The following is a 26,563-nucleotide window of genomic DNA, read 5'->3' on the forward strand; positions in this document are numbered from 1 at the left end:
GAGTTTTATATTCTGGATGTACAATTTCAAATCTGATATTCTGGGACTAAGTTTGTTTTCGGACATCTTCAGCGATGGTCTATTTTAGGAAAAACTTTATACTAAATTTGCTTACTTTTTGATTTTCCCAAGCTATCTGGCTCTCAAATGTGATTATTCGGTACTTTTACGCTGAAGTGGGAACTATTCTTCACCTTTTCTGACATAACTTTTTCTACTGCAAAGTTTGGAATCAATTTTTGCATTTTGGTTTTTGTTTGTCTTTTCTGGCAGTTTAACCATTTCAAATTTAAAATCCATTTAAAGTAATTGAAATTCAACAACATGTCTCGCATGTTAGCTATGAAATAATCCATCAAATAATTTAAAAAAAAGCTTGCCTTTTAGTAAAGTGCCAAAATATTTTCAATTTTATCACTGCCTTTATGCAATTTTCGCCCACTGTGTGCCTCCTTCGCCCGCCACCACAGCAAAGCTGGATAAGGGCCTACTTGGATCCGAGAATCGTCAGCGTCGTGGGATTGCGTAACTGTCAAAAAAAAGCTTCATCCCGCACTGCTGTCCACTCTCGAGCCGCAGAAACGGGACGCGCCTACCCAAGAGAGAGATAGAGCGAAGGTGATCAGGTTTGTGGTTTTGATTATTTATAAACGAAACAAAAAAAAATGGGAAAACTGGTTTCTTTCCTGGATTCTCTTTCAGGGTGAATATTCGTCGTCATCCTCGTCACCGTCGCACTGTTGATCTCAGGTAAGTGCGAGCTTTGCTTTTTTCGGGTTTCGTAATGAGAAAATTGCACTTTCCTGTCTTCAGCAGCGGAGCGGCTGTCCTTCTGAAGGTTGGTTGCACACAGCCCAAACATTTGTCACTGTAGCAGTCGGAGGAAATTCTACAAGTTTCAGTTGACAGATCGCCACCCAAACCATCTTCTTAGATTTCCGCCAGTTTACGTGAATTTTACGTTCCACGGTGCATGACGCGGCCAAACAGAAAACCGGTACCTCCCGATTAGGAACAGGCCTTTCGATTGTTATTATTTCCTACAGGTTTTATTCTGTTTTTCGATTAACTCCGCCTGGCCACGGCCAGTCCAGCTTGGAGAGAAGAGTAGAATGAAAAGTGGCCAAGTCAAGCCAAGATTGGTAGAAGATTAATTGGACGTGGAATTTACAACAAAAGCGGAGGCACAAGCGCAAAAGAAGCAGATTCGGCGGGCCGCATAAACGCCCGAAGATCGATGAAACTGAAATTTATACACACTCACACACACACACACCCGGGCACGAAGTGCGCGGGGTGTAAAAGATCGAGCGCGAAATTAGAAGATCCAGGTAGAATGACGGACGGCGAGAGAGAGAGAGTTTCATTCTTGCTGCTTATTTCATTAGCATCTTCGCGGACGACGACGGCCTTCAGCGGTGGTCGGATCGGAGTTGGTGTTTTTCGTTTGAGGTGCAGTGAAGAAAAAAAGATCGCCTCGAGATGAGATTAGGGAACAATTGGGATGCGATTTCGGGTGAAGAATAATTTTTTTTCGGTAGGGCGATAGAAGTGAAATAATGAAGCCTCGGGCTGATTGTGGGTTATTTATGAGCGTTATAATTTGTTCAACTCATCAAAATATGCTGCCTCCCTTCTGCTGCCTGGCCTGGAGCTGCCGGCGAACGTATAACTGTATAAGCAGATACACATGGTCTTACAGTTTGTGGGTATAATAGATAATAAAAGGAACGTTTTTGGGTATTTTTTCTTTCCTCTCTCTCGCGGGCCAGATGATGGAAGATTCGAGGCACAGAAATAAATGAGGTTTAATGAACTGTCTCGGTTCTTTCTCTTTCTCTCTCCCTCTCGAGTGGTTTCAAGTATCCGTGGGTCATTGCAGCGGAAGTTTTTCCATGTACGGGAGAGATTTTGGGTAGACGATTAAGAAACCGTTAAAGGCTGGAGTTCACAGAAGATAAATTAGGTTTTCTGCTTTTTTTTCTCTCTCTGGTTGGGGATGACGTGATTAGTAGTAACGATACTGGATTGTTAAATCTTCGTTCTAACAGAGTAAATTGACCGTAAAACCTCTTTTTTTTAAACCTCAATCAGGTTGTTGATTGTTTCTTGTTGATTTAAAAGAGAATTATAATGACGAAATCTGCGTTCATGAAACAAAAAAGACCCTGCACTCAACCAAGTAGGCTCTGCCGTTATCGCCATCAGCGAAAAAAGACTGTTATAAAACTGACCGTGCGAAGCGATTCTCTTATAGGAGAACCACTAGAATCAGGACCTTGAAAAAGAATTTCTTTCCATTTGCTCTCTTCTTATTACGGGGCCAGCATTTGTTTACAACTTAACAGCCGAATGGCCGGCTAGCCAGCAGTAGCTAAGTAGGTCGCAAATATAGCCCAACACTGAATTGACTAAGGTTAGGTTTATTTTTGTTCCGGTCTGTTAGAAAGGAACCTATAATCATATCTCCGGATATTCGTGGAATTCAGTTCAAGGTAAAGGAATAGGATACTTAATTATAACTGCTTAGTTGAGAACATAACGAGTAACGTTTCTGTTCTGGACAGGTAACAAAACAGCGGAAAAGGCCGCACCCATCTGATTCATGTTGGTCTTAGCTTACACTCTGATACCACAGTCACGCTCAAATTCCAGGACAGGAAAACTAGTTTGCTGTTGTCAAAAAAGATAATCTATTAATATTGTTAAAAATGGCAGAATTTTGATAAAAAGGTCACTGAAATGCTGCAAAACCATGAAAATATGTCTCAAAAAGTCAAATAATTTTTGAATAATGCATAAGAAAGATCCCAATAATCTTTCAAAAAAAATTAAAATAAAGGGCTTTGCCCGAGAATAGTGAAAAAACTATCCTGAAATGGTTAAAAACTAAGCATGATCAAAACTGAAAACATCTGAACGTATTCTAGAAAATCTCAAAATTAACGGAATACATCCTAATAGTTCCTGAAAATGCTTCAGAATGTATTCTAAGAATAGTATTTAAATACTTAAAAATGAATCGACATTGACAAAAATGTTCGAGAATATTCCCAGAATGTTTTACAAACTTTTTCATCAATGCTTCGAAAACATCTAAAAAATCCTCCTAACATTTTCCAATTATGTTTAAAAGACGTTTTGAAAATGATTCAAAATCATCCGAGATAGGAAAACAATATCGGTCAGTTGTCATACAGAGGCTCAAACTAAGTTTCAAAATTTGTTCAAAAATACTTTCAAATAAGTTTCCAGCATATGTTTAGACATCCAAAAACATCCCAAAATTGTTTTGAATATATCTTAAAATTATCGAACATCTCAAAACCGTTTCACGAAATTCTCGAAAAGAAATTCCCAAAATGGTTTGAAATGTCAAACGTATCCCAAAAACGTTCCAGAAGTATTTTAACTATGTCTTCAAAATAATCCAAAAATGTCTTCAAAATTTGACAGTAATGTTCCAGCAAACATCCCGAAAATCCCTCTATAACATGTTCTAAAAATGTCCCAAAAAACTGCAACTCAAACTACATATTAGAAAAGCCCTATTTCAAAAACGTTCCAGATATCGGTCATCCATACCAAGTGATCAATTAAATGCAACGACCCTCGTCGATTTGCTTCAAAATGAATAAAATTACTTGTTTTTTCAAGTCGAAACTAGAAAATCTAAAGTTTTGAGTCAATCAGACAACCCCCCTCCAATTGCGGGGCCCTTCATTTTTCCCAATTTTTTCCAAAACATCATTTTCCATGTTATGTAAAAACCTCATATCTCAAAGACCGTAAGAGCTGCAGAAAATATTAGACACTCTTTTTAAAGGTTTTTAAATTTTCAATCGAATGGCATCATCGAACCTAAAGTTCAGTGTTGCCACCATTGAACCGCATTTGAAAACTAAAATTTCGTTTATCTCGAAACTTTTATGGTAACGAGTTTACTAAAAATTTAAAAATATTCATTAATAAACGTGATCCGTTCCATTACAGCGCATCGAAAGCAAAAGCACCACTTCAAATCTGAAGTACTAGTTTCTAATGGCCTGCTTGGTGGAATGTGAATTAACAATAGAGCAAAATCGCGCCAAACGATCTGGAAATACGCGAAAATTTAATCGACCATTTTTGATTTGAATGAAACTTTGCACGCGTCTTTGGCTTAGCAAACTGAGCATTTTTCACAGGTGGAGAGATTTTTTACACCCATGAGTTACATTCTAAAAGAGCGTATGCTTTTTGGCATAGGTTTTATTCGAAACATTGTAGCCCAGAAACAGTGGGTTGTATAGAAAAACAGTCTGAGAATGAGTTGTAGGGAATTAAAAATGCATCATAAAAAAAAATATTCTGTAGAAGAAAACATTTTCAGACCAAAAAAATCAAAAATAAACATTAAAATTTTTTTTTCATGGTACATTTTTTTTTATATAAAAATTCTAATTCAAACATTTTTCAAAATATTTGTATTCTGATGATTTTGAAAGATGCAGAGAGTCATTTTGAATCAAAAAGCTCTTGATAGTTAACATTCCACAACGGTCCAGAAACCAAAATTAGGGAGAAATTTGGGTCTAGAGCTCTATAGCAATATTTAGGGAAAAACTTTTTTCTACAAAATTGTAACATATGATAAAGCACTTATTGAAAAATTATCAAAAATTAGGGTGACCAACATTTTCGATGCAATCAAGTATCTCACTTTTTTATCTTTGTAGATAGAAGAAAAATTCGTTCTACAATGTTATAGCTCCATTAATTGTAAGTAACTTTGTAAAAAAAGTTTTTCTATATCTTTGAAAACAACCGATTTATATTGAAAAAACACATTTTACGTTCTAACTTTTTTATTTCAAGTTTCATCTCTAAACTCTCTTTGAACGACTTTGAGAGCTTTTTGAGAGAAACCATTTGCAATGCTGACATCGTAATTATCTCAATTTTACTCAAAGTTATTAATATTTTTCATCATAAAATATGCGTTTTTCATTTGTATGTCACTCTTTTTAGGGCAAACATAAAAAATATCTCTTGGTCTCATTTTGAAGGGCATACTTGACTCTATAAATACAGGAATTTTTAAAAATATGTTATTTTTTAAATTTGAGTAAATTAAATTTAAATACAAAACAAAAATTTCAATAATTTTATACATTAGGCTGATGCAAATTTCGAATTCTTTTAATGTCCAAGGTTATCAAAGTTAGCAGAGGGGGTGGCAAAAAATAAATAACACCGAGACGAAAAAAAAATATCTTTGATCAAAGTTTGTGTGCAAGTTATGACGTTTGCACTCAAATAACTCAAATGTCACCTGACTTGTTTGTTGCTAAATTAAGCATATATGCTGTCGGAAAACTAATGAAATGAACAAACCGGTTTGAGCTTTTTTTTTCTTCCCCTTCCAATATTCAAGATTTTTGAAGGGGGGGGGGGGAGGGGTGACATAAAATGAAAATAAAATTTGTAACGTCCTTATGCATATAAAAACACCCAGATTTATTTCCTTGTATTTTTTCTCATAACTAGGAATAAATACCTTTAATTTGATCCAAAATGATTGAAAATCGATTAACTGGTTCAAAAGTTATGATTTTTTTGACGTTGGACTAACGTCTATATCGAAGTTAGGCACCTGAATTTGAAAATCTAGTAATTCAACCGGGGAAAACCAGGGAAAAGTGGTCAGGTTTTGAGCGCTTATATATCAGTCATTTCTTTTCAGAATTTCGAGGTTTTGGCATCAACCGATCAGAAATTCTTTTACGGTTGAATTTATGTAACAAAAATAACCTATTGTTCGAGATACACTATTGAAAAATTGATAAATCACATCGATTGTCTAAATCATACCGAGCAACCAATCACCACCTCTCTTCACAAGCACAGTCGACACTAACGGATACAACCGATCTGACTTTGTAAACAGTCTCACAGCTTTCAACCAATAACGAGCTCGCTTTCGGTAGCTGCAACAGGTGTTTCAACACCGTTTTAAAATGCTTCTTTTATCATTACCACTGAACAGATTCTAAACACCAATGGCTTGATTGATAGGGGAAATATTGCGCAAGATTGTCATATAATAATTTAAATATGTTTTCGATACTAAACTAGTTAAAAGTTGTGTTAAAAGTCGTGCACATTCAACCAATCACAAGCTCGCTTCTTGTTTGCTCGCGGATGGATTTTTGCTTTGGGCTATATAATAACCTGTGTCGTCTCATAGCAGTCATCAGTTAACAAGTGAAAGGCCACCAGGCCGGTCTTGTAGAATCAGCAGCGGTGGCTGATTCCAGCGGCCAAACTGAGCTGCAGCAGAACCAGAGCGGTGGTATCAGGCAGCAGCGGCGGAGGTAGTGGGAAGCTGCATTTCTTCATTCAGTTCGGTGCTCCTTCGATCTGAGTTGGACCCCACCAGCGGTAATCCAATTCAGATATCGTTGGGTGAAAACGTTGGGTGTGTGTGCAGTGTGCACATATAGCGTATGTGCATCTGTATTGCTATGACATTTGCGATGATAGGGATGGCGCTGTTGCGTGTGTATGGCTAGCTATAGCGTGTGTAAGACACTAGCATGTGTAGCATATTATGGCTATTGCGTGTATATCTTCAGCGTGTGTACGGATAGTTATAGCTTGTGTGTGGATAGCTGCTGCGTGTGTAATGATTAGTTATAGCGTATGTATGGATAGTAATAGCACATGGTTGGATAGCTTATGCGTGTGTATAGATAGTTGTATCGGATGTATGGAAAGTAATAGCGTGTGTATGGATAGCTATAGCTACAGCGTGTGTATGAATAGTTTTAACGCGTGTTTAGATAGTTATAGCATGTGTGTGAATAACTATAGCGGGTGTTTATCGAAGATTATTATTGTCATTGAAAATATTAAAACGTCTTAACGAACACAGTTGTGAATTTGATTTTACAGCAACGATTTTAACTTCTTCAGCCAGTCTTTATTCATCGAGGAAAAATTACTACCTATGAATGATCAACACTTATTTACTAGAAATTTGATTTAGATCAAAACGGGTTCTTTTGAGTATCATAAGTTATTGGTAAAAAGAGTTGCAAGTTTTCTCAATGAGCATTCATTAAATTTTCGTTTTTGTTTCTCGGTGCGCGGTTTTGATTTTGTTTCTCGCACACAGAGAAAGAAACAAACTTGTCGCTATCGTGAAAAATAACAAAACAATTAGAAATGCTCTAAATCACAACTGAAGAAGTTAAGATATTTTCCTGTCACTCGCCCAAACCTTGATAACAACTACCGAAAAACGTGTGATTGAGCTCTTGCTATATTGAGTTATTGAACCAAACGTTTTTTTTTTTTCAAATACATGAAGTTATATGCTGGGCTGGAACTAACCTAGCATGAGTTTTATCGATTAAATGTCAAACAATTTTCAAATTTAAAATTTTCGGTTGAATCGTTCTGGGCTCCAATTTCAGATAGTTTCGTAAAGTTTGCTTTTTGCTTAGATAGGAAAATTTTACCAATTCGCTCAATTAAATGATTGTCTTGGTAGTGCAGCAAACAAAGGGTTGATTCGAATATGTATGAAATAACAGCGATTAAATAAAAGATATCCATTCTTTTAGTATATATTATTATTTATAACGTTTTAACGTCTCAGCATCCAGAAATGCACTGTTAGATAAAATTGCAGCAAATACTAGAGTTGCAATTCTCTCTATTATTTGTTTTAATGGAATATAAGAATACCGTAGTCCAACGTCATGCGGTCGTGTCTTGAATACCACCCTCCTACTTTTTTTAAATTAAATACATTGAACACAGTCATTTTTTATGGTCACCCTATTTCGAAGCTGGTCACGCAAAGTACTTCAATTGCGCTCAAAATCGCAGGGATGCATGTAGGTTGAAAATAGTTAAGCCCGTGTTGTTTCGTTGGGTTGTTAAGGGAACTAGCTTCGAAATAGGGTGACCATAAAAAACGGCTATATTCGATGTATTTTATTTAAAGAAAATCATAACTTTTGACTGAATAACTAAAAAAAAATCATAAAGGGACTTACTTCTAGTTATAAGAAAAAATACCAAAAAATAAATCTGGGTGCATTTATATGCATAATGTATAAAACTATTGAAATTTTCGTCTTGTTTTTAAAATGAATTTACTCAAATTTAAAAAATAACATATTTTTGAAAATTTCTCCATTTATAGAGTCAAGTATGCCCTTCAAAATGAGACCAAGAGATATTTTTTATGTTTGTCCCACAAAGAATGACATACAAATGAAAAACGTATATTTGTTGATGAAAAATAATAATAACTTTGAGTAAAATTGAGATATTTACGATGTCAGCATTGCAAATTATTTCTCTTAAAAAGCTCTAAAAGTCGTTCAAAGACAATTTTGAGATGAATCTTGAAATAAAAAAGTTAGAGCGTAAAATGTGTTTTTTTGCCTTTCACCTAGAAAGGTATAGCGATCACTTGCAAAACCGAAGATACAAAAGTGCTCCAAAGGGCCGAATGGCATATATCACTCGACTCAGCTCGACGAGCTGAGCATTTTCTGTATGTGTGTGTATGTGTGTGTGTGTGTGTGTGTGTGTGTGTATGTGCAGATTTTTATTCTCACTTACTTTTCTCAGAGATGGCTGGACCGATTTTCATGAAATTAATTGCAAATGAAAGGTCTTATTGTCCCATAAGACCCTATTAAATTTTATTATAATCGGATTTTTAGTTTAGAGGTTATGTATCAAAATGTAAAAATCATGAAACCTCATTATCTCGAAAACTACACAACCGATTTGAACAAAATTAGTTTCAAATGAACGGGCTACCTAAAAAACCCTTAACTTTTGAATTTTATAAAGATTGATCTTGTGGTTCAAAAGTTATGGAAAGAAACGTGTTCTGAAGAATGTTTAATCTCACTCATGTTTCTCAGAGATGGCTGGACCGATTTTCATAAAATAGGTGTCAAATGGAAGGTCTAGTTGTCCCATTTGACCCTATTGATTGGTTTTGCAATCGGACCATTACTTTGCCTGTTATGTTCAAAAACGTGAAATCCAGCTATGAGAAGGAACATATTCCGAAGGCTACTTGGACTCACTCACATTTCTCAGAGATGGCTGACCCGATTCCCACAAAATTAGTGTCAATTAATAAGTCTAGCTGACTCATAACACCCTATTGAATTCTACTGTAATCGAACTGTTACTTCGTCTGTAATGTACCGAAATGTGAAAATCACGAAACTTCATTATCTCAGAAACTACAAAACCGATTTGATCAATATTTTTATCAGATGAGCGGGCCAGTTAAGGGTTAACTGGTGAATTATGATTGAACACGTGGTTTCAAATTTGGGTTGCCCTATACGTTCCCATTTCATTTGATTATAATCGAGCTTAAGCAACCGTTATGTATTAAATTGTTAATAAAACAACAAAAGTCTTTTATCTCAAAGATTGCATGACTTATTTGAACATAATTAGTGTCATACGAACGAGTTATCTCTCAAAATTACAAATGACAAACTTCATAACAATTTGAAATGTGGCTCAAAAGTTATGGAAAGAAAAGAAATTCAATAACTACTTAAAACTATACCTGCTTTGATCGATATATAATTTAAATGTGGTATCGTACTATTTGAACGTTTCAAATTCATTAATTCCTAGCGATGTATTTAAAATCTGCAAATGCACGACGAATCGGCCATAAGATATGATCAAAGTCAAATAACAAATCGTTTGAAATGATTGGTTTTATCGAAATGACAACATCCTCGACTTTTGGCTTCTGTACATCGACTTCTTTCTGAATATATTTATATTGGGTGGTATTCGGTCATTTTCTGCAAATTTTCTGGCTTCAATCTGACACCGTAAAAACCCATATGGGGAGGTATTTAGTTATTTTGGTTGTTTTCCAGAAACTAAAAGTGGTCGTCTTCAAATTCAAAATAGTGTCCAGGGTCAATGTTTGGTTTCTATGCATCATCTCGATTACGGAAATATCCATATTGAGCATTATTCGGTCATTTTCGACTGTTTCCTAGAAGTTGCAATTTAGCAATTGAAAATGGTGTCTGAGGTCAATTGTTAGCTACATGCATCATTCTGGTTCCAGAGATATTCATATTGGATGGTATTTGGGTATTTTAGACTATTTTTCACAAACCGAAAGTCGCCATCTTGAATTTCGAAATGGTATTTAAGATAATTTCTGGCATCTGAGCGTCATTCTGGTTGAAGAAAAACCCATTTGGGTGTTATTCGAACATTTTCGGCTGTTTCCCAGAAACTGTGATCGATTTCAGCTGCTGTGTATCATTCTATCCGGAGATACTCATGTTAGACGGAAATCGGCCATTTTTGGCTGTTTTGCAGAAACCAGAAGTTGCCATCCTAACATTCATAATGGTGTCTGAGGTCAATTTTTAGCTTCTCGCAACATTCTGGCTCCGGAGATACTAATATTGGGTGGTATTTGGTCACTTTGGGCTGTTTTTCAGAAACCGAAAGTCGTCATTTTGGACTTTAAAATTGCCGGAGAAATCTATTTTTGTTATCTGGGCGTAACTCTGGTTTCGAAAACATTCATATTGAATGGTATTTGGTCATTTCCGGCTGTTTGCCAGACACCGGAAGTCACTATCTTGAAATTCAAGATCGTGTCTTCAATCAATTTTTAGCTTCTGTCCATCTTTCTGGTTCCGGAGATACTCAGATTTAATGGGAATCGTCCACATCAGACCGATTTCCAGAAACCGGAAGTTGCCATCTTACAATTTTAAATGTTGTCTGAAGTCGATTTGTGGCCCCAGTGCATCATTACGGTTCCGGGAATACCCATATTGGGTGGTATTTGCTCGTTTGCCACTTTTTTTCCGATACCGTAAGTCGCCATTTTGGATTTCATAATGACATTTGAAGACGATTCCGATTACAATCCAAAATGTTGCCTGAAGTCGATTATGGAACGAATTTGTTACCACTAAAAACATTCACCTGCCAAATATGGTTCCATTTAGTTGGTTAGCTCTCGAGATGTGCAGAAATTTGTGTTTCATTTGTATGGAACCCCTCCCTTCCAGAAAAGTAAAGGGTGTCGATCCATTATGGACATATTATGGACCCCTTAAAACATCCACATGCCAAATTCGGTTTCATTTGCTTGAGTTGTGCAGATATTTATGTTTCATTTGTATGGGACCCCTCCCTTCCAGAAGAGGGAGGGGTTTCAAACTATCATAGGAACCTTTATCGGCACCAAAAACCCCTACATACAAATTTTCACGTCGATCGGTTCGGTAGTTTTCGAGCCTATATGGATCAAACAGACAGACCGGACTGCATTTTTATATGTATAGATTACAACATCAATATTTTAGAACCTTAAAAGTGAATATACATTTATTGGATTGAAGCGTTCATGTAAATCTATTTTTACAAATAAAAGTTTGAATGAGAAAGGCTGGGTCTGACCGCTAGGTGGATTAATTTAGGTTTTTTAAATATAAATCGGTTGTTTCCAAAAATATAGAAAATCTTTTTTTACAAAGTTACTTAAAATTAATGGAACTATAACATTGTAGAACAAATTTTTCTTCTATCTACAAAGATAATAAAGTTAGATACTTGATTGCATTGAAAATGTTGGTCACCCTAATTTTTGATAATTTTTCAATAAGCGCTTTATCATATGTAACAGCTTTGTAGAAGAAAGTTTTTCTCTAAAATGTTGCTATAGAGCTCTAGACTCAAATTTCCCCCTAAATTTGGTTTCTGGACCATTGTGCATTCTAAAGGCATTGGTTTTCGAGTTATTTTGAATTTAGGCTCGAAAAATTATTATTATTTAGGAAAATACACGTTTTTTTTTTTTATTTGTCCGTGGTTCTCCAGCAAAAACCATACGTTCATTGATATGCTTGATCAAAAATATACAATTTTCCTGATGATTGTTAAACAAAATTAAAATAAAAACACATAATTTGTGTATGACCCCCGCTCGTGTCTCGACATGTTTGTTCTGTAGATTCGTTGATATTGTTATTTTATCTTCGCATTCTGTTCCGCTCGTTCGTACCTTTCATACATCAAAATATTTCTGGCAACCAAAGGACATTTTTAAAATAATGATGGAAAATAGTGAAAAATCCTGGTGTAAGAGAGTGCTACATATTCGTCAAACACATGGTCTGAAGATGAAGACTGAATTCACCAAAATTGATATAATATAGTATACAAGACAATACAATTTGGTGTTTTATATTCTTTCTCAAAAATGATGACACATCATAGGTTGACAAAAAAAACTATACAAAGTCAACTACAAACTGTCAATAATTCATTTCATGATGACCCGAAGGTTCGAATATATCTGAAATTGAAACTATGTACTTAAGTCTCAATCATAATTAATTACTGAAATTTTGAGTTTATGAATCGTAAAATAAATTTATCTCGTTAACGGTCAGTCCTGCAGTTGTAATATCTTCGACAACTTAATGTCAATTGATGATATAAACAACTATTCAGAAGATAGATGTCAGCGCCATCTGTAGAAAAAAATTAAAGCTGCCTGAATACATTTTTCAAAATGATGGTTTTATGGTGAATATTGCCAAAGACATGAACACTTTTCCCAATTTTCCCCACTGTGTATCAGCCCAAACGAATTTTCAGAATGGATTTGAACGAATCGAACCTGGCCTGAAACAAGTCATTTTATTCATTTGAAAGCAAATCAAAGCGCTGCATTTGCTTGATCACTTGGTATGGAAAGACCCATATGCATAAAAAATATTTCAAATATGTTGGAAAAGGCCCAAAAACGTTTCTAAGTTGGCCAAACTGCCTTACAAACGCCAATTTATTTTTCAAAGATGACAAAAAATAGCCCAAATATGTCGCAAAAATGACTAAAAGATGACTAAAAAAATATCTCTAACAGGTTCACAAAGTCCAAAATAGATACCCTAAAACAATTTAAAATAAACAAAAATATCCAAGCTGTTTTCAACATGTGCTTGAATCTTCCAAAACACTTTACGAATATGTCAGAAAAGTCTCAAGTATGTTTTGGATAGCAAAAATTACCACAAAAATGACCCAAAAATGTTAAATTAGTCTAAAATGAAACAAGTCAAATCATTCCAAAATTATCCAATTTAATTTAATTATCCAGCCTAATTCTTCCAAAATTTGTTTTTAAACAATAAAAAAACGTCCCAAATAATTAAAGGCAAAAACCACAAATGCCCTAAAAATTGATCAAAAACATTCAAAAAATTTCTCAAAAACGTCGGCGTTGACTTTTGCCAAAGTTCGATTAAAGGGCTTTACCTTTTGCTGGTAATAAAACTACGGAAAATGGGATTACCGGACTGGCTCACGCAGGGGATATCGTCATACGTCAAGTGTTCTTTACCGTTTGCGTTACATTCGGGTGTGCCCCAGGGAAACCTTCTTGGACCGTTATTGTTTGTTTTTATTATTATTATTATTATTATTTTTTTTTTATTGTTTTCAAAAACGATTTATGCTCAAACATACAGTTTCCCAATACTGTGAAAGACTTAAGCAGGTATTAGACGAAGCGAATGTTTGCTATTTTTGGTACTAATTTTATTTGCACAAAATAAAATCCGTACCAAAAATGTCGTGTAATACCTGCTTTAGGCATTAAGTTTTGCTTAGCATATTACAGCTGCAACCGCAAAACTGCTCATCAAAGTTCAGTTCAACGTGCATCAATGCCTTACTCGACGAAGTGATTTTTTTCCGGATTTCCAGATACCGCACTATTTTTGCCCAAAACAATCCATCCGAAGTGTGTTGTCGTAATTTTAATACTGTTTCTGACATGTATGATAAGTTTTTTTTTACGCGGGTTGCTTTCCTCCATTACTCGAAAACGATACAATATATCGATCTCATTTCAATCATGTTCTCGTTTTAGGTCACGAGTGGCCATATATCAGTTTTTAAAAAAAATCACAGTTTTTGGTGTGAATACTTGAAATTCATATTCAAATTAGGTTCAAACATTTTAGGACAGTTTTCTTCGTTATATTTGCAACTCCAAAAAGCCTTTTTCATACGCGTGCACATACAAATTTGGAACGCACCCTTCGCATAAAAAATACCTTAGTTTATAGTCGAATAAGATTGGCTTCTTTGTTCGATAGAAGGAGATGACACTACATTTATGAACGCTTACAAAAAGGAAATTTCTAGAACAGCATTGGTTGAAAATAACTACTAATTGCTGAAGCTCAACGCAGTCCACAGAATTTCTCACAACTTGAAAGAGTTTAACGTCATCGGCGTACAATTTACGGCAACCTTCCAGAAGCAGCAAAGAAATATCATTGATAAATGACATGAAGAGTAGCGGTCCTAGGTTGCTATCTTACGGGACTCCAGAGACATTCGTTCACTGCGCAGAAAATCTAATTCCTTACTATCACACAGAGTGTTCGATTCGTACTTTTTGGTTTTCTCGATCGCACGCCGCTTTCAGATCGGTGTATTCTGCGTCGTCTACTCGAATGTTTCGGGTGAAATCCATGTATGAAGGCCACGGACATTTTGGTTATGCACCTAAAGTTCAGAGAAATGGTTAACAGCCGCAAGACTACGTGCTGTGAACACTGACGGTGGAACGTCAGGTTGCCGAAGACGGAATGTGCAGTATGGATCAGCGGAGGAACCTGAAGTAACTAAATTGTACTCAACTTAAGTAGCCTTTTTGAAACCTCGATCCCGTCTTCCACCCGTAGGACCGGGGCGACTGATGAACGCTATTATGTAAGAGATAAAGCTCATGCTGTTGATATCTGCTTCTTTTTTACCAGCTGTGCTACTTTTACAGTATCATAACATCTTTAACCCATTCTTCGATTGATTCCGGTTAAACACTGGAGTGAATAGTTGAGAGATATAACCAAAACTGCTCAGCGGGCTCCGGAGCGGTTAGAATCTCAGTCGAAACATTATCAACACTTGCTGCTCTGATACCTCCAATGAGTGGTTTAATGAAAGGTGAACCTTCGTCACGACGGCGTTTTTGAGGCGGTGAACGACTAAATTCTCCTGGTCCGATGTTTGCAGGGAAGGATGTGATTCGTTTCAATAATTGAACAATCAGCTAATGCTGCTTGGCTGATTCGTTTTTGAGTTCAGCTAGTGTGACTACCAAACGAATCAAAACTTAGACCCTTTCGATAGTTATAACGAAAGTCGGACAACTATGCTAGTGCAACTTGTTTTACAACGCAAAATATCACTTTAGACCAGAGTAGGCAGTGTGACTTTGCACTCGTATCCAAGTGAGTTTAAAAACTTGCTTGCACATTTATTTTCGGTTTGCATGTAAACCCTACTAACAGTGCATTATACTTAAGTTAGATTTGAGTTTGAATCCTGCATAACAACAATTGCATAAAAATCGAATTGCGATGAAATTCGCGCCGCGTCTGCTGCAACAGTTTGTTGCATTGTCCTTTGATAGCATAAATTCGATCTAAAAACAAAACTCATCGCGTCACATCATCGCCTGCATCGTTGGATACACCGTGCACTGCATGCATTGCACGCATTTAAACTCAATCGATCAGAGTGTGCGGTGCAAAAAAACTCAAACTATCGAGGGGAAGCAGATTCAAGTTGGATTCAAATCTGGAAAAGTGTTACTCAGTTTAGTGATGGGAAATATCGCCCAAAACAAACATCGATAACAATCGATAATTTCAGGGCTTTTATCGATTTTATCGATAATTTGACAGCTAACGTTTGCGGTAGAAAAAATGGACTTTTTTCAGATGGTGATGGTGATGTCTTAGAGATAATTGAGTTGGATAAATTTCCCATGAAAGGTAATCATGTTAGCTTCCTCGCAAAAAAATATGACGTCCTTCCGTGCGGCCTTCCGGCAGTTAACCGGAACATTCGCCATGGCGGACGAAAACATGCGTGTAGTCATGTTTTTAAGCTCTTTCTTCGTTTTTTTATTAACTCCTCCTCCGTTTTCGCGACAAGTTGTTGGAATAGATCTTACGCTTCAAGTTTGCCCAGAAATTCTCGATGGGAAGCAGCTGGGGGACATTGGGCGAATTCGCCGACTTCGGTACCACATCGATATTCAGCCGCTCCATCTCTTCCAACGATCGCTTCGAGTAGTTGGCCGACGTCAAATCTGGCCAGAACACAGTGTCTTCGAGCTTATGGTATCTCTTGATGAACGACGCAACTTCTGTCAGGCACTTCGTACTATAAATTTCCCCGTTTACGGCCAGCCCGGAACGAAAGAAAAGCAACTTTGACATCCCTTTCTCGCTGATTGTCAACCACAGCCGCACCTTCTTGGGGAACTTGGTCTGTGAAATAAACTTTACCTCGGTGCTCAGTTCCTTCGTGGTGGAGGTAAAATACGAAGAGCCCTGCTAGTCGTTGCCATCCAGGGTGAGATAGGTCTAGTCGTCCATCACCACTGCCACGTCGCGTTTCGCCGGGAAAATCGACTTGACTATCTTATTCAACCGCTGTCGCTGCGTCATTGCCTGCAGCTTCGAGACCAGTGGACGAGTGAACGAGACTGCCGCTTCCTGACATGTATGTCCATGTTCTCCAGATACTTTTTCACTGTTTCAGCACATGTACCAACCTCCCGGCCAAGTGCACGTAGCAATTTAGCCACTTTTCCCTCGGTCTTCCTCTTCAGCATCCTTTGAAGCTTCTTGTCGCTCAGGGTCGTTGACCGTCCGGAACCGGGCTTTCTTTCGATGCTCTGATCGTTGTCCAATAGTGTCAAGATGTTGTAGATGTCAGAATAGCATTCCCGGCGTCCACGAAGTGCCGCACGATGTTCGTTTTTGACGCGGCGGGGTACCGTTCTTTGAACGCGCACACTTCTGAACGAAGTAGCTTCACTTTTTTCACTATCACAGTTAAGTTTGACTGATAAATCTGTCAATTTTTTTTTTTAAGTCATGGGTTACTATGATTGATGATGCATGAGTAGTTTCGTCAGTGCGATTAAAGGTAACCCCATGAAAAAGCGGCAATTTTTATCCATTTTTTTCATTGCAAACGTTATTTAACAAATGCAATTCTGCTATGTAAATCTGTTAAAAACAGAGACAGTGATGGCCCAAACAGGATGGATACGTTTACGTTGCGTTGACGTTAATTTGACAGTAAATGTATGGGCTAACTGTCAAATTGCCGCAAACGCAGCCGCAACGTATCCATTGTGTTAAGACCTTGAATGACAAATCTTACGATACTGAGAATGAAAATTCAAACAACCGGACGAGTTAAGCAGTTTGTTTTGGAAAGTCTTCGGGTTTCACGCCGGGAGTGCTTTCTACGGAGTAGTTTCAAGCCGAAGTTCGTTTTGAAGGTTGTATAATCAGGGAAATAATTGAAGCAGGCAAAATTCTGTCAATTTTCAAATGGCCAAAACTTTACGAAAAATGAATCAATTTTGACAAAACAGGTTTCATTTTACTGGAAAACTGTCCTAGTTTTCTAGTATTACTTGAGAACTGGACGTGGCCAAGGATCACTGGAAATGTTTCAGATTTCCGAAATGCGTGCCAAAGTGTACATTTTTGCAACGCGTAGAACTTTTTCTGACATTCTGTTTCACTCAGGTTTATATGTTGTCAATAAATCAGAATTTATCTCGAGTTCAATGGTAGCCATAGATTGAAAATTAGCCAAGGAATCATCGAGGTATGAATTTATTAAGTATGGGTGTTGATTTTGGCGGTTTTTTCCCTGTTGGGTACTAATTTTCTTTGAGCTTGCAGCACTCTAGCAGGATTCAATCGAACATTGTGGGTGTGTAGGTCTTATTAAACCAAGCAACTTTGCAAATTTGCGTTTGAAAATTTATCTGGATTAACATTTCAGATTATTTTACGCGGATTTTCTCTAAAAGATTATTTATGCAGATTTTCAAATTAACGTGGTTTTTCACACGAAGTTTTGAATTAAAGCGGTTTATCAAGAGGATTTTTGATTTAACATGGTTTTTTCACGAGGCATGTATCACCCGCGTAATAAAACCTAACTGTATTTGAACCTTTTTCTTATGAATGAATTTATCTTAGTAAAAATTATCTGAACTTTCCTTCAAAAATATAAGAAATGATTTTAGGATCCTACTCTGAAAAAAATATAATTTAAAAAACGAAAAATGATTTTAGATAATATCGGTGATCTCAGATTCTTTTAAATGAAGTATTTTAGATAGACAATTTAGTTGCCTAAAACGTTCTATGCGTTGCTAAAATGTACACTTTGACACACACTCTTGAAATACGAAACATTTTCGGTGTAGGTTGGTCACGCCAAGTTCCCAAGTAATACTAGGAAACTAGGATAGTTTTCCAGTGAAATGAAACCGGTCATCAAAATTGATTCATTTTTCGCAAAGTTCTGGCAATTCAAAATTTGAGAGAGTTTTATTTATCTCAATTATTTTGTCTACCCGCTGTAAAAATCAGCACACTTTTTTTGGCGCAACAATTTTGTTGATTTGGATTTTTAGTGGAACTAAAAATTGTTTGTTGGCTAACAGATACTTTAAACTTAAACAGTTCCCAGTTAAACTAAACAATTACCAGAGAGTTACCAATAAACTACCGCTATGCATGTCCATCATATTAAAAGAGTTGGCAAGCCAAAGAAAATGCATTTTATTACAATTTCGTATCATTGCTTTTTATGAGATGGTGCAAAAAGTTTAGATATTTTTTGACGTGGGACACGTCTTTGTTTACTATACTGGGATGCATTCTGTAAAATTGGAAATGAAACGGGCAAATGTTGCGTCAGATTTCAAACGCTAATAACAGCATAACCACATGATGGATAACAATAACCAATATGTTGTTGGATAGATAAAATGTATAACAATTTTGTAATGTGTTAATTATCACTCTAATTTCATTGCTAAGCGGTAAAATTGATAATAATTTCAATAACAAATTTACGCGAATAATGAACCAATTACATGCGAGCATTCCTAGCACAGACGACGTGAATGGACACCATCCGTTCCCTGTGATATTCCCTGTATCAATTTCGAAATAAAAATTGACAGAGTCTCCCCGTCCTAATAGGTCAATTTATTTTTGCTTCCATGAGCTTAGACTAATATGATGTCTCGAAGGTAAAAGTTTTCCAAAAAGTTTGAAACAATACCCATCCTTGCACAATCTCTAAACCTGCGTGTTAGGTACTGTAGAACCTAATAAAAACTGATGTCTTGAAAGAAAACATGCCAGTAAAAGCAACAGTACCAGTGGAGTATAGAACCGCAGGTCTCTCGTCGTCTATGATTGCATTGGTACTCTTCTATTCGTACTGCAGCAGTACTATTCGTATTGCAGTGGTACACTTTTGTTCGTACCTTTCTATTCGTATGCAATTGAGGAAAAACTACAATGCTGCTGTTGATGGTGATTGAAAGTTTATTTCATAAATATGATTGCCATGAATTACTCAACAAGAATTGTAAATTTTTGCAACGGATATTTTTTCAATTTTATCTTCGATATTCACTAAATAATCGTGACCGGATAGTATCGAAAGAGTAAATTCCTAAATATATACATTTATAAAAGAGTAAGAACCTGCGAATGCTTGTGATTTTTTAGTTTATTTAGTAAGATTCGTACAGAATCTCTTTTTATATTTCAAAATTGTTAGATGATATATTATTATTCTAAGCTTTACCATAATAAAAGTATATTGTCTGTCATCGTAATACAGCGAATGTAGTTGCAGGCAAATGAAAAAATTGTCAAACAAAAAATAAAAATGTAATTGTGGATTTCTACGATTTTTTGCTGGAACTTGTTAGGAATTTTGTTCAAAATATTTTCTTATGTTTTCCAATTGATGAACCTTTGTAAGGGCTTCCATATTATTTTGAAAGTAATATCCATACTATAGATTTGATTTAGTTAGAGTTAAATAAGACAAAACCATTCATTATGATAACGTAAGCATTATTGGATTTGGTTTTTGAGGATATAGAGATAATTCTGACTTTGACGCATTATGAGAAATTCTTGGTGCTTCTTCAACAAGCACGATATGCTTGTGCCTTGTTAAATACATATTTTTTGCACAAAAAAAAATACTAAAGGCATAATATCGCCAAATATAAATGATATTTCTTCGAGTGTTGTTGAATATATTCCAAAAATTGATTTTCAGGGGAGGCTGAAAATAAACACATTGATTCTGTCTGCAGACTCTGTATATTTTGTAACAAAAAATCCCCTAATTACAGTGTTTAGTCCCACGTCACCATTTCATACAACCCTAGGGCTGTATACCTTGTAGTATTTGAAGTTCTCCAGTACTATGTTGTCGAGTTCATTTGTTCTTAGGAAACTAAAAACTATAAATACCTTTTTAGTTACCTTTTTTTCTCAGAAACTCAGTGACACCCCGAGGCAAACCTTCACACCACCCCCAACAATGCTAAATCTTGTCGAATAGCAGCACCCAACAAATACCTAGCGGCAAAAGCAACTCCTGGGGTAGGGTAGGTTAGGTCTCCTTCTTTTGGGTCTCCTCCAGTAACCAGCCGCACTGACTTGTGCTCACCCTTAAAATATCGATAATTATCGTTAACGTCAAAAAATCAACGATAATATCGATGTTCCGCATTTATCGATATTATCGATAAGTTTCCCATCACTAACTCAGTTCAACTTTACACGAGTTCATGCCATCACTGCTTTAGTCTAATTATACACAGTTAACTTCATTAACTTCGAATAGCAGCCACTCAGATACTTTACATTAGCACGAAATCAGCCGAAAAATAACAACCAGTGTAATGATGAAATAAACTAAAAAAAAAGAGCCAAATTCAACGGCTCTTACATTTTACGAAGTAGTAAGGCAAACTATTCTCGCGTTTCTCGCCGGTTCCGTGTGAGTCCTCTTTCACTCCCCTTTGAACACTAAAGTCGCTTTTTATGCGGTTGTTTTTGCAAATTCAGAAATTCACGCAATTTATGGTCGTTTTCGGAAGTATTCAGCAGAAATGGTCAAATATTTTTAACAAAGGATATTTTCCCGCAAATACTAGAAACGCATGAGACGTCAAGAATTGGTGTTATCCGGAATAAACCGTCTTAAAACATTTAAGGTGCGAGACTCTCAGCATTTAAAAATAAATTCAGATTCACATAACACAGATATGCATTTTTAAGACAGTTGGCATTAAAAAATTGGATATCGAACATTTACACACTTATTCTCGTTTTAATTGTTCAGTAATTTTTATTACGTTCATGTTCAGTAAATTTGAAAAAATACTGATCATTTTGTAATTTTCGCAAAAATAACTGATGTCGGTTGAAGTTTTTACCAAATTACCGTTATGCAAAAGGCACTTGACGAGCTCAGCAAAAAACATTACTGACCTTTTCTGTAAACTTAAGTATGTTCTGCACTTTCATAAAGTTCAGTAAATATTTGACGATCTGTCAACATCTTCCTAGGTGTTGCTGAAAACTCTTCAATTGTTTAACTGCACTCTTGTTGTTTTTTACTATACTGTTCGGCAATTTTTCTGCATCTGTCAAAACGAAACATCAAATGTCCGCCATTTTCAAATATTCAGAGTTCCGAAGCTGAGTTTTTAAGTGTTTCGCGTGTAATTTTCAAAAAAAATCCCAAAAGGGTTGTGTGCATAGCTACGACCGCAAGGTTGAAGTAGAATACTTTTACAAGAAAGATAACCCGGCTGCTTGCTTGTAAGTCATTTTTTCTAGTAAATTAACGTTGACTAATCAAATCAATCGAATTTTGCGCTTAAACAAGGATTGACCATTTTCAATAATATAGTAAGTTGTTTGTCATGGATTGGGGCTTGACAATTTTAAAATTTTGGGTAAACGAAAAATTAATAATTATGCAGATAATGAAAATTTTTTCGTGATGTCGATGTCGTGCTAATGACTGAAGAAAAAGATAATTCAGTAATTTCTGAGACACGTAGATAAAGTAAAATTAATAACTTTTACAAATTTAAAAATGTAAATTAACTCAAGAGAAAATATTAACTCTTTAATCACCAGGTTTTTATTTTATCCTGAAAAGGTCAATGTGTTGTTCAATTCAATATCGGATAAGATAAAACAGTGAAAAGCTGATTTAACACTCAAAACTAGACGGCTCATGTGTTGTCAAAATGAGTCAACTTTTCATTAAATGCATTTACTAGTGACCGCTATCGCACAGAGACTGCATTTCACTAAAGTGCCTCACTGCATCTGCTGCTATCGATGCTGATACCCGCTGTAACTGCTTCGCTATCCGTAACCATGCCACAGTTTTGGCCGCTATACGCTGCCATTGGTATCCGCTGTCCCTGCATCAGCTGCTATCGATGCTGAGATCCGCTGCAACTAGTGCGCTATCCATTGCTATGCCACAACTGTGGCCGCTATCCACTATCGCTGGTATCCACTGCACTGCTACTGCTGCTGCTAAGGGAGGACTGCTGTTGTCACTGTGTAGAACTATTATGAGCGGCTTCGATTTTTTTTTTTTTTTTCGATTAACAATATTTTATTTCTTATTATTTTAACAATTTCTGTTCTTTGTACATTTTAATTGATACACCTAAGTTTTCATCTTTGTTTAATATTTTTTATGTTTTTGTTTCCTTCGTTTGTTATTCCTTCTTTACATTTTAAGTGCTCAGCACATTTAGTTTAATATACACTCTGTCTTAATCCTAATATATGCTAAACTACAATTTACCGAGTTCGATACAGGTTATTAATTGTGTCATATTCAGACGCGAGACAGTTTTCTTTGAATTTTTGTTTTCTTATTGTTAACTGTTCGTTAATTGTTTTCATTTCAGCTATTTGATGTGTTGTTCTGTTGTTTGTGTATTTTGACAAATTGTAAATCATTCTAAGGGATTTGTTTTGTATAATTTGCAATTTTTGTTTGTGTGATGCAGCGCAGCAGTCCCAAATGGGAGAGGCATATAAAAGTATAGGCAAGATAATTTGTTTGTAAATGGCTTCCTTATGTGTGATCGAAAGTTTAGAATTTCTGCCTATTAGAGGGAATAGTTTTTGTGTAACAGATTGACATTTCACTTTAGTTTTTTCCGTGTGACTTCTAAATATAAGTTTTGAATCCAGGGTGAGCCCTAAATACGTGACTTCCTGTGTCCAGTCAGTTTGTTTTCCTTCGATGGTTATTTTGCAGTTGTTTGGCGGTTGGAGTCTTGTAGATTTGTTGTACGGAAACAGAATCACTTGCGTTTTACTATTGTTGATTTTAACTTTCCAGGTTTTCATGTAGTCAGCAATGGTGTTGATGTAATCTTGCAGTCTCCTTGTGGTGGCTTTGGTATTTCTTCCCTTTGCCATAACACACGTATCATCCGCGTAGAGGGAAAGATGGCAATTTTCAGGTGGTTGCGGTATGTCTGCGGTGTATATATTGTATAATACTGGACCGATGATGCTGCCCTGTGGTACTCCTGCAGGGATGATGAAACTTTGCGAGTTGACGTCACCGAGGTTGACTCTGAATTTTCTTTCTTTCAGGTAATTCTGAATGATTTTTATTAGATATATAGGGAAGTTATACCTGTATAACTTATAAATTATGCCTTCGTGCCAGACGTTGTCAAACGCCTTTTCTATGTCCAGAAGTGCCATCACGGTCGATTTAGCAACAGATTTGTTACGCTTAATATAATTCGTAACACGAAGAAGTTGTTGTGACGTCGAGTGCCCTTTCGTGAATCCAAACTGTTCTTTTGGGATAATCCTATTATTGTTCATGTGTTGGAGTAGCCTATTCAGAAGCAATCTCTCAAAAATTTTACTCATGGTAGATAGTAAGCTTATCGGGCGATAGCTTGATGGTACGGTAGGGTCTTTGCCTGGTTTACGTATGGGGATTATTTTGGCACACTTCCAGGACGAGGAAAAATATTGGAGGTCCATGCATTTGTTAAGAATATCGACCAGGTGTGTGATTGCGCGATCACTTAATTTCTTCAGGAGGATATTGAAAATTTGATCAAAGCCTGGGGCTTTCATGTTTTTGCAGTTTTTGATGACTAGTTTTGTCTCTTCAATGGTGATCTTCTTATTGGGAGGAACATAACATTGATTGTTATGTAAGCTGTTTATAGTTTCTTGTACTACCTGCTCCATGGGGCTAGTTATTTCGAACCCCAGTCTATGTGAAGCTATGAAATGCTGACCAATTGCTTCTGTTTTTTCTAGATTGGACAGTAATAATGTATCACCATCTTTCAGAGGAGGAATTTGTTGGGGTTTTGTTTTCAAAATTTTTGCAATTTTCCAAAAAGGTTTGGAGCGGGTGTCTAGCTTGTAGATGTTATCTTGAAATTTTTGATTTTTTAAGTTATTTATTCTCTCACGGATTTTCTCTGTCATTCTGTCTACAAGAAATTTTGCGTTCAAATCCCCTGACCTTTGAAATTGTCTTCTTGCAGTGTTTCTACTACGTATTAATTGTCTAGTTTCAGTGTCGATTTGAAGAATACTCACAGTAGTAGGAATTTTGCGGGTGCATTCGACTTCCGCTGCAATGATGGCTGCTTTCATATCCTCCAATGACCGGTCGATGTCGGCAGTGGTTACCAGAGGGATGTCAAAGTTAATACGGTGGTCTGCCCTACGCTGGAATTCTGCCCAGTTGACAGAGTGATAGTCCTTCCTCATTTTCTTCGGCCGGGTTGTTAAAGTACAGTTGAACTGGAGCGCGACCGGGTAGTGGTCGGAGCTTAGTTCAGCTATCGTTTCCGGGATGCTGATGTGTTGTTCGATGTTTGTCAGGAACATGTCAATCGTGGAGGGGTTTCCAGCAGGTGAAAAGAAGGTTGGTTTCATCGGGGCGTTGATGGTATAGTACCCAAGTTGTGAATCGTCGGACAGGAGCTCACCATTTTTATTTCTTCTGTAATTCCCCCACAGTTCGTGTCGAGCGTTCAAGTCACCAGCCACTATGAACTTGTTTTTGAATCGCGTGATTTTGGCTAAGTCGTTCTTAAATCTTCCGCTGTCACTATTACTGTTGAAACACTGCCTAGGGCAATAGGCTGCAATTAATATTAATTCACCAATATCTGTTGTTAACACTAGCCCAAGGGCTTCAATTACTGTGGTTTTATAATGAGGTTGCACTTTGAACTTAATGTTATTTTTCACTGCAATCGCTACACCACCCCCGCTCGAGTGTGTTCGATCTAGTCTTACGATTGTGTATCCTGCCAGGGAAAAGTTTGTGTCAGGTTTTAGATGCGTTTCTGTCATCACTAGAATGTCGATATTACGGCGATCCAGCAAATCCAGTAGTTCAACTGACTTCCGCTTAATACCACGGGCATTCCAAAGTAGCAATTTAATCGGACTAATAACCATAGTTGAGTACGAATTCACCAAGTGTACGCACTTGTTCGAGTCGCGTAGAGCACTGTTGTAATTTGTCACACATTTCATTCAGGATCTGTAGTAAGTCAGCTGGTGTGTACTTGAGCGGAGGTACACCGGCTGATTGATTTTCATCAGGTATAGACTGACGAGGTAACTGTTGAAAACCCGGAGGGGAGCGGTTTTCTGTTCTCGATCGCCGGTCCGCCCCTTCTGCATGCTGCGGTGGTGGTTGCATCGCCGATGCCGCCTGTGTTATTGGCATTTGTTGGTTTCGGTAATTCGATTGAAATGTTGGATAGTTGTTCTCGTCGAATACTGGAACTGGTGGTGGAAATCGGTCTCTTCTCCTCCCTGGTTGATTGCTTGTTGATGCTTGCTTCCGGATGTTTTTATATTCTTCTCGTTTTTTACAGATTCGATCAGAAGCTCGATGGGGTCCATTACAGTTGGCACACTTGTAATCTACTGCTCCTTCGATCGGACAGGAATCCGAGGAGTGTCCGAGAGAGCAGAAATTGCACCTTGCTTTAAGCCGGCAGTTTCGGGTGCCATGTCCGAAATTCAGGCACCGCATGCATTGTGTCACTCCGTTGCTCGTTGCCCGGTAGGCCTCCCAGGTGACGATGATATCCTGAATGACTCTGATGGCTTTTAGCGCTCCCAAAGTTATTGTTCCCTTCTTGAAATGGACCAGATAGAGGCAATCTCTATATCTACTGGCAGTATCGTGTCTGGCCATCGGGAATACTGCTAATGGTTGTAGTTTGTAGTGGAGCTCAAGGTCCATTTTAATTTCAGCTGCATCCATGGCAGGCAGCCCTCGAACAACAGCTTTGAACGGTTTTTCTGACGGCAGGTCGTGTGTAAAATATTCTGCGTTGAGTTGATTCAGATATTTTTTAGCTTTTTCATATTCATCTTTGGAACGTATGACCACCTTGATGCCGATTCGACAAAGTTTAAACTCCGCTTTGATCTTCTTGGCTACTAGACCTCTTTTCAACTCCTCCAATCCGATGGACTTTACCATCAAGGGCGGTAGTTTCATGTTGGTTGTAACGAGAAGATTGTCTTGAAGTTCTCCGAATCCA

The 26,563-nt window shown here is 36.9% G+C and overlaps 1 protein-coding gene and 1 long non-coding RNA gene across 5 annotated transcripts in view; one reads left to right on the top strand and one right to left on the bottom strand.

Annotated features, from left to right (window-relative positions):
* Positions 1-26,563, bottom strand: part of LOC129724466 (cadherin-86C) — a 440,382-nt gene that overhangs the window by 387,230 nt on the left and 26,589 nt on the right. The gene's annotated exons all lie outside the window — the stretch shown is intronic.
* Positions 528-1,703, top strand: LOC129725166 (uncharacterized). Its single transcript, XR_008728030.1, has 3 exons — positions 528-626; positions 703-750; positions 817-1,703. It is a non-coding gene; the product is annotated as an uncharacterized LOC129725166 (long non-coding RNA).

Source organism: Wyeomyia smithii, chromosome 1, assembly GCF_029784165.1.
Source record: "Wyeomyia smithii strain HCP4-BCI-WySm-NY-G18 chromosome 1, ASM2978416v1, whole genome shotgun sequence".
Lineage (NCBI taxonomy): Eukaryota > Metazoa > Arthropoda > Insecta > Diptera > Culicidae > Wyeomyia > Wyeomyia smithii.